This window comes from Parus major, chromosome 1 (genome assembly GCF_001522545.3).
Source record: "Parus major isolate Abel chromosome 1, Parus_major1.1, whole genome shotgun sequence".
Lineage (NCBI taxonomy): Eukaryota > Metazoa > Chordata > Aves > Passeriformes > Paridae > Parus > Parus major.
In genome coordinates, this window is record NC_031768.1 from 10,943,335 (window position 1) to 10,953,600 (window position 10,266).

Sequence of the window (10,266 nt, forward strand, 5' to 3'; positions counted from 1 at the left end):
CTCTGTCCTGTTCTGGGAGCTCTGTCCTGTCATGTGCAGCACAGAATTTCTCCTCATATTCCTAAATGTACCAGTAAACATTAGTTTTCAGATCAGATATTGACATGGCTTCCGAGGATTTTTTAGCATTTGCTCTGTTTGCTCCCTATCCCTGTCATTCCAGGCATGAGTTTCCTCAGGAGCACCATTTTTTCAGCCCTCCAGGGTATTAGAGACAATTTAACTGAGGGCAGCCTCCTGAGCAATTTAATCCTTCCATCCCCACAGTGAGTGTCCCAGGCAGAAGCAGTGCTGTACAAAGAGCCATTCCCACTCACCTCAGCAGAGATTCCATTGCTCCTGGTCAGACCTGCCACTCCAGCATTCCAGACTCTGACTTCTAATCACAAAGCACCATGTGGCAGAGTAGCCTTGCCATGTCCTTTTCTCCAAAGAGATCTGAGAGAGGATAATTTAAAAACCAAGTTGCATTTTTAGTTGTGTGAGTGTTTCTTTTAGATAAGGAAAAGCATAGCATTTATTTATAATCTTACTTTTCCAAGTTTAATACATAATCTTTGTTTTGGTAACCTTTCTAATAATTTGCTTTAAACTTTGAAGCATTTTGCTGTTGTGGGTAGGCTGTGAATGTTAATGCCTAATGAATACTAACTTTCCTACCAAAGGTGGGATTCTGCAACTTAAATTTTCTTGTTTTGAGTTGGCCTTATACACTGGCTTGAAATTATGGTAGTCAGTCACTCATCTCTTTTCAGACAGAACTTTTTCTTCCAATGGACTTTCTGGGCATTTCAGTTTATCAATTTTTAATTCACTGAAAAAAAGTCCTAAATAAGCAAATATTATATAAAAAAATTTTGAAATTTCAAGATGCAGCTTGAGATTTGAACACACATATTGTCTTAGGAGTCCTAATATTTATTTTAAATTATGGAAGTGTAGTATTTTAAATCTAAAATGTATATGAGTAAAATACAATAGCTGAGACAAAGAGAGACTGTCAGAGGAACTTTGACAAAAATATTCCTAAATGTACAAGCTCTGTCAGGTCACAAGGCTATAACTTATTAGCTCTATGCAAATCCATGAATCATTCCCATTGTTGATATAAATCACACTGTTGATAGGAATGGGTAGTCATTTCACTGCTTGTGTCAGTAATGAGATTGGCCCAGCTTCATTTACATATCCACAACATGCCTGTATGTAGGTTGATAACCACACAAGTGTTATGCAAGCATACATGATACACAGACCCTACCTGTGTGTAGTTATGTTATTTACTTATTTTATATAAGGGGAATTACACCAATTCCAGGTTCAGAATAAAAGAAACTGTTTTTTAATTGTATAGAAGCTCTCACTGTTTTGTCACATGGGATGAATTTCATCTTGCTGAAACTGAGCTGCTTGAAAATTTAACATCCAGTCTAGCTGGGGCATCTGGTCTGTGTCTGGAGAGGACAGAGAGGCACAAACACCTCCAGGTTCCTTTTGATCCCAGCATCCTTACTGTAGGATGGCATCATGGATTTGTACTTTGCAGAATAAGGCTTGATTTAAGTTTTACACTGAGCTGTCAATCGCTATAGTTTGGTAAAGTGAAATTTTGGAGTCACCCTCACTTCTGCCAAATCATCAAACCATCTTCTCCCAGCAGAGACCATAATGAGGCTTCTCAAATACACACATACCCATACACACATACACAGCAAAATGTAGCAGGACCATTCATATCTTCCTCTTCTAGTGGGCCTGGGTTAATAGAAATAACAAAAAAGGTCAATAAAGCCTCCAAAAGTAGAGAAAAAGTATTTAGAAAAACTTTTTTGTGCACGTAACTACATTCACCCTAGGAGCAGGCCTGCAGTTCCAAGTTTTAAGTACCCAACAAATATCTGCCATCTCTAAGGAAGAACTAGCTGAAGAAAATTAATCTGTTTTTCAAAGAGACTATCCAGTTTAATTTGTCTCTGAAACTGGAATGAGCAGATAGGATTGACTGATCAAGCGACCAAAAAATTCAGTACTAGAACAAGGAGGTTTTATCACTGTTATTATAGGAGGTTTAAATTTTTTTTAAAACCTTTTCCCATATTATCTTTACCAGTTCAGGGAGATAAAGAAATAGATGTGACCCTGTCTTCAAAATGTTGAAACTTAGCAGGCAGCAGCCATTCAGTGTCTTGTCAAGTACACTTTGGTGGCCTGAAGAACCAGAGCTGGAGGAGACCTTTAAGAACTTCCAGAAAGCTGAGGAACAGCGCTGCATTTCTAATTCTAGAATAATTAGGTGGAAATCCTGCTTCTTCATCAACTGACTCTCAAACAAGGTAAAGAGAACAAAATCCTCTTGTGGGTGGGATCTGAGCTCATCTGAGCTGAGAACTTCAGCTGTTCCCAAACAAGATGAAATGGATGAGATAACATTTATGACCTGTAATTTCTAAGTTATTTCTAGATGATTTCCAGACATGCTAGTTTGTGCAGAAATTGAGGGATGTAAGATTGATGCTTGAGTGGGTTCTGATAAAGAAGTCCCAAAACTCAAGGAGTTACCACCTTTAAACTGATTTTCAACAGGTCCTTTCTATAATTTCTGAGATTTTGAGCTGTGAACAGAAAACTTACAATGACATTTTCTGTGGTCAAATTATCACAGCCTAGCTAACACTTTGAATTAAGGTAGGTGCATCATACATCTGAACTCTAAGACACTTAATGGCCATCAGCTGGAACTAGCTATTCTGTCTAGAAATCATGCTCAGAAAGGGCTTAGACTTTAGGAGTCAATTAGAAGTGTACCCTCCTATAACCAGAGGCACACCCCAGCTACAGCCCAGCTCTGCTTTGGGGTGAAACCACAGTGTGAAAACCTGCAGTTTCCTCTCTCAGTTCTCTCCTTCCCTCCCTCCCTCCCAGTGCTTTGGTTTTTATAGGAAGTACTCCAGACAGGTGGGCTGAAAAGGAACCTGTGGCTCCTTCCAGTCAGGTTGCTGCTCTGGACAACCACACACATGGCAGCTTGCCCTGCTTATTCCAGATGCACTGGGGAAGTTGCAGACCACTCCTTTCCTCAGCACTTAGCAATTCATGTTCCCGTTATCCATGTCTTTCCCTCCTTGTAACTGTCTTGCATGTTGGGACAAATATTTGAAACTATTTTCTGCCTTGTTTATGGGACAAACATAAAGTGTGAAGCAATTACTGATAGGATGAAGGAGGCACTGCTTATTTAGTTTTGCCTGGCTCCTGAGGAGTCCAGTATTCTTAGAGTTGCTATGGTTTCAATGTTTCCTTAATACAAACCATAGAAGTAATTCAGCAAATAACCCCTTTTTCCATCAGTTATTTTATTACAGAACAGTAAAGGTGACAAGAAAAAAGTATGAAGAGAAGCATTAAAGCTGAAACAGGCTATAAATTACAGTGAGCACATATTCTGTTCTTCTACATAGTCACATGGCTGGAAGGGCTGGAAGGGAATTCATGGGATCATCTGATCCATCCTCCTGTCCTGACAGGATGAATCGTTCACCATATCATACATGGCAAGAGCTTGTCTAATTTATCTTTAAAAATTTTAGTGATGGGGACTCTATGACACCTCCATTCAGTCTATTTTTGTGTCACTACCTTTAAAATTCTAAAGTTTTCCAGGCACCTGAGCTGCCTCTTCTATATTTCAGCATAATCTCCCTTTTTTCTTAACCTATTTTCCAGCCACATGGACAATCTTTGTGGCAGAAGACCCTTGCATATTTGAAGGCTGTTTATTTTACATTTTGTGGAAAGTTTTTTTTGCCAGGATTCTTTCAATCACCTGTGTTCCCTAGAACCTCCTCTACACACCCATTTGGTCAACATCTTTCCTGAACTGCAACTCCAGGTTTTCTACTGGATCAGAAAAAAATACAAATTATGAATTATAGTCCCCTCTGATCCATTTAAACTGTCTTGTCATCTATTTTCAAATAGCACAATGAACCCTTTATAGCCATTTTCATAAATACTTCTTTTATATCAATCTGGCACTTTCTGATAGTAAGTAATCACAGTTAAAACATATTTTCCAGCTTCAGTTCTAAACATGCTGCATAGATTGTGTTTATACTTTCCTAACCTCATGGCTGTAGTATTTGATGTTATATGCAGTTGTAATGAAATATTTCTTGCATTTTCTTTTTTTAAGGTGGTCTTCACACTTGTGAAATTTAAAAATAAGACTGTTCAAAACACTTAGAAATTCCTTAGTGGGATTGTTCTTAAACTGTTGCTGTGGGTGGATGAGCTTGGTGGATGGGTAGTTTTCAGCACCTAATTTCCCTGAGTCTGTGAAATGCGGTTCATTGCATCATCAGCATATGACATTATTTTGTTTTCTTGAGAAAAATAGGTTCCACTTAATGATGGATTTTAATTTATTTATTTAAACTGTCTTAAACAAAGGAAAAGGAACCAAGTGCATGTGTAACATAGTTCCTCTGGAATTAGCATGCAGAGAATTTGAAAGGAAAACAGCTAATCTTGTTTGCAACAAGAAGAATATTTTACATCAAAAGTGAAACACTATCATTTCTGCAGGCCTTTTACTTCACAAACAACACAGGCTTTTCTACATCAGGAATTTTGCTGAGAAGAGGGAAAATGAAATAAAATAAAAAGAAGGCAGAAAGATTAAAGGAGCATATGATGGCTGCTATAGAGCCTGGCAAAATCTGCTACACAGCAGGTCTCCCTGTGTCTGCTATGCCAGACTCTGTCAAAAGCAGCTCCCAAGTATGGTGAAGGAAATGTTAACATTCCTAATCTTGGATGCATTCAATGGTGCCATCTCAGTTTCATCAAAAACCTGTAATAAAATACATCCAGAACATTTTCTCTCATGAAAGCTTAGTGAAACACAGATGTTGCTGCTCCATATTTTCCCAGAGACCCTCACTGTCTCCTTTCACAGAGAATCTGGGCTTCCCATAAACCCATCATTGCCTCTAACAGCAGCCTGCCATTTCCATCAACATTTTGCTCTGCAGAATTGCTGTTATCGTGCAACACTGTGCTTTTCAGCACATTAAACTGGTTAGAACTGAGGCAGTAGAAACGTATCATTGCTATGGCTGGGGAAGAAAGCAGATGCTGTTCATATGCATACTAAGAAATGAGAAGAAAAAACCCCAACTGGAGACTGTTTTGAAACTTCCTTAGAGAAACATGAAAAAGAGCACAGTCCAAAAGGCAAGGAAATTACACTAATCAATATTCACCTTAAGCCTGTGAAAGAATGATTTGGATCCATGCTGGCATTATCAAAAGCTTTCTTTCTTGCTCATGTACTTTTCAATAACAGGCTTATTTTTTCTCTCTTGAGACTGGAATAAAAAATTAAGGTTTTTAAACATCTATTTTTTTTTTCAGTAATCTGCAGAATGAATATAAATCATCTGTAACTTACAGTGCTGCTTCATGAAAGTCAATATTTTTATTTGTTTTGTTCTGTCACATCTTGCAGTTTTCCTTAATATCTGATGTTTTTAATCTATATTGATGATTTTTTCTTAGTTTTAATAGTTTTCTCCTTCAAATTATTTTGCATACAAATATTAATATGCTTCCTGTTGAACACTTTCCAGTACTATCACAGGCACAGGCATTCATATAAATTTTGTGTACCTAAGCAAGTCATCATTATTGTGCCTAATTATTAATTTAGAAGAACAATCAATTCTTAGACATAGGGTTTTGAAAATTACACTTTTTAACTTGAAGAACCTTCTTCCATTTGTAACTCAGCTGTCTGACATATCATGAGCTAACACTTGAGTGGCAGGGTACATTAGGATGTATTCATGTATTTGGATAGTTTAACAGGGAATTTTAAATCTGCACACTGTGGCTGCTAGCACCAAGTGAGAATCTCATGGCTATCATGGTGACCAGTGAACTCTCAGGGTAGACATTTCTTCTGACAAGTGAAATAAATCTGTCCTGTCAAAGGAAAGAGCTGTGCTCAGGAAGCTAAGCAGCAGACCTGCTCAGACTTGTTAAAGCTGGTGGTTATTCTGCTGGAGGTATTTGGAAATTCCAAATGTATAACGATAAACTTTATCATGCTGGACCTGACAGCTTGAGGCCAGGGCTGCTGCCACTCTGTGTCCCCAGATCCAGCTGGTAATGAGGCTGAAAAATTACTGCCAGCAGGCACTGGGCACATATAGAGATGTCTGGCAGTGCAGGTCATTGACACACACCCAGGGCATTCCCAAAGCCCAGGCAGCACCACCAGCCCTGTCCTGCTGCCCTGTCTGCCTGGGCAGGACAGCAGACCATCCCTGGGACTCCAGGAGTACACACACGAGGTGGATCCAGCCAACAGCAAGGATGCTCAGTCCTCCCAGCTGAGGGCACCTGAACATAGGAGATCCCAAGGATGCAGCCCCACTCCAGCTGCTGGCACCACAAATTCACAGGCAGGCAGATACAGAAGTGAAAATTCCCATGCTGGAAAGCACTTGGAAGTGGACTTTAATTAGTAGAGAGGCAGATGGTGATGATCAAGTGCAAGACAAGGACAGACTACTGCACTGACCAGGCCTTGCTTATGTGTTAATGGACCCTTTTGCTCCCTTCTTCCCCCTCAAGCTCCATAAATCCTTTCCTTTTTCTCATTTTTGAGTCCTCCCTTAAGAATCCCATAGAAATCCTGTGCAATCCTAAAATATTCTTCCCTTGCATCCTGTGATATGTCCCACCCCTAGACAGGAACCATCCTTAGTCCAAAAGATGACTCAGAGAGCTGCCCCCAGTGACTCATGGTGTCAGTTTTCAACCTGGATGCTGGGACTGGGGTTCTGCTGGGGCAGCCCTGGACAAGGCTCAGACAGGATTCCCCTCTCACTGAGTCCTGAATTGAGATTTCCCCCCTGCCTGACGTTGTCCCTTTTTTGCTGTCCCTCTGGGTTTACGGATGCAGGGGTGGGCTTGGAACTCTCTGGGCAGGGTGTTTGTTATTTGGGGTGTCTCTGCTCCATTGTCTGGTTGGGCCCTTTCTGTGTGCAGGTGAGCTTTTATTTGATAACCTAACATGTTCATTTTGTCTTGTAACTACAGGGACCAAAAATTCAGTAAGACTGAGAAGGTCTCTCAGCTGTAAGAGAATAAAAGAGATCTTTAGCTTCTGCCTTCTGAGATATCCCATGTGCTTTTTTTTTCAGTAATATATGATAGCTAGGGACATTCTACTACAGATATTATTTGCATGTTAAGCTGCTTTATCTCCCATCTTTAAAAATGCCCTTCCATCACTACAGAAAATATTTTTTCCTGTATTTCTTTGAAGAAGTTCAGGATGATAGCATCTCTTGATTAAATTTTGGTAGATCACAGATATTTTCACCAAAATTACATCAGTTATCATCTTGTCTACATTTGTTAGTTTTGGGGGCGGGTTACTGAGATGTGATGATGATGTGGCAACGGGTGCATTTTGGTTCCTAAGCACTTTATAAAAGTAATGTTCCTGCATGTAACTTCACAGTGTCACCTATACTTCCTCCACTGTACCTTGATTAACACATTTAACCTGTAAACAATACGAAGCAGAAAAAAGTCAATGATCCATTGTGTAATTACAAAGCAATATCATTAGCTTAGCAAGTTCAGGCTAAGACGAGGCTCTTGGTTGCTACACATTCACACAGCTTCACTGATTTTTCTACAGGCTGGAGAAGCAAGTTGAGCAGAACTTGGCCCATGGCATGACTGACATTTCACACAGCCGTGGTGCCACTTCGCCCACCCCTGTCCCCAGCGGTACTTCAGCAGAGCTTCTGAGCACCAAACTCACTCCCCAGCTTCTGAGCACAGTTGAGCTGTGAGAGAACCCAGTAAAAACCTCCTTCATGTTTGAAGAGCTCAACAGAGCTTCCTAAGTGGCAAATGTGTTAGAAGTGGATCTGAGAGACACCTACCCTGGACTGCAAAGTAGTGTTAAAACCAATGGGTAAGAAATGATAAGCACCTGAAAAAAATGGCCTTTTCTACTTTGCCCCAGACCATTCCATATAAATTCTTATTCAACATTGTGTCCAGTGGGTCAGCAAGCGCTTCAAAGACTACATAAGTTATAAATAATGTTATGCTTGCCTGCATAACATGCTGAAGGTGTTCCCAGCTGCAGTGCTTGAACTTTGAACCTAATTCCTCTAGCACAGCTGAAGGTGCAGTTTGAAAACTGAGGTTTGACTTGAGCTGCAAGGTAAGGGATAACTTGAATAGATTTTAGAGATTATACTATCAAAGTAACTGTCATAAATTTTCTCAACAGAATGTATGAAAGTGGGCTTTTGCAGTAGGTTGTGATTAGTACCCAGAACAACCACCCTTTTCCTTCTAACACAATTAGCCTCAACTAATTCTCTGCAAAATGCAGCCATAGCTGTTTTCTATTGACAGCTGTCCTAACCTTGTTCCTTTTGAAAATGAAATGGGAAAAAGCATTCAGAATGCAATGAAATTCCTAGAGCTGGAAACTAGACATAATATCAAGGCTAGTAGTGGACAACATAAAATAGGATTTTCAACTGATAAGGAACATGATCTTAACTCTTATCTTCAAAGGAAATACCTCTAACAAGCCGGAATTTTCCAACATAGTGAAAGACAGGAATTTAGGGAGCAGACCCAAGGGAAGCATGCTGCCTAGTGAGTTACCAACACCTACACACTGAAGCATTTAGATTTTTTTTGAAAGCTTCTCACCCAGATACTATCCAGCCCCATCTGTGCTCAGCTTGAGAGCTCTGCTGCAGCCAGAGCTCAAAGCTGCAGGCCAAATTGGAGATGCATGAACTGATCAAAATTTCCTCTAATCCTACCTCAAGAATAAGTGACTGAAATGAATTCCATCAACTCCATACATTTGCAGCACTGCCCCTGGCACATTTGAGTTGATTGGCTTATTGCCATAATGGTTTCAGAAATATACTGCACTATAAATGCATGAGTTCTTCACAGCAGTGCATTACAATCAAAATTCCTGCACATCTACACCTGCTATTATTTAAATTGCTCACTGCAACTTCATTGAACATGGCACTTTATTACAATGGATGCTCAGCAAGAAAATCAAATAGAAGAGGACAAAGGGATAAAATCACAAGAAAATGAGAGCACATAATCAAAGGAAAAATATATATAACACTCTGGGATCTCCACTCTTATCCTCACAATATTAAATCATTTCTTCTTGTCAGTAGGGGAGAATCTGAATGACTAAGAAGGCTAAATGCAGGTTTGCAATGCTGAAATAGACACTAAGGGTGAAAGAAATCATGAGTACTTAAAAATCATCATCGAGCCTCTCTGCAAAATCAGCATAACTAGGATTTGATTCCAAGTGACTGAAAGTGTCCAAAAAGAATTCCAAATAAGTTTAATACTTTTTTTTTTTTGACTACTAATTTGGAGCACTATGTAAATCATACTCTGTCTCTAGAGAGGGAGAATATATTCAAAAATATGATGTATATCAACTGTATTTCTCAGGGCTACACAGTCCAGTGTCTCCATGGGGCTCATTCAGCAATTCAGCTGCATGAAGTCTATTTCTATAGGCAGCAGAGGCGTGTGGCTCAGCTGAGGTTTTTGGGTTTTTTCCTAATATATGGGCCCTAGTGGCTACCTTTCTTTTGATGTAACTTTTCAGTCAGAAGAGCTAAATCCTCTGAGAATGTGTGATTCTATCAATATTAAAGCTTCAGGAATTGTGTGCATTTGATAGCAATTTTATTTGAAAGGAAATATTTTAATTTTTTTATAGTCAAATATCCTTCTTAAAGACACTGAAATGAGATGCATTTTTTTCAAATTGCTTGTCTCACTTTGTTTTTAATTTTACATTTGGCTTTGATGAGCATCAGTATAAAGTAGTAAGATGTAGGTTTGGTTGACAGACAGAATTCTTCCTCTCCTCCCCTAACTCAGCTCTTCTGTAGACTGTGTAAAAAAAATTCTGTGTTTGATTTACAATCAAAGCAAAGAAGAATTTGAAATTATCTGTGGAACAGAATTTCTGTATTTTATACAGGTTTACCATTGGACTTTTCTTTCACTAACAGCAGGTGAAATATTTGGACACATTTGGAAAATATTTTGCATTGGATATTCACTCCTGGCAAATATATATTTTCAGTTAGCCAATATATTACCTTAATTTGGCCTCTCCCAGGCATTCTGAGCTTGGAAGAGACTCCTCAAAGTTGCAGAGTA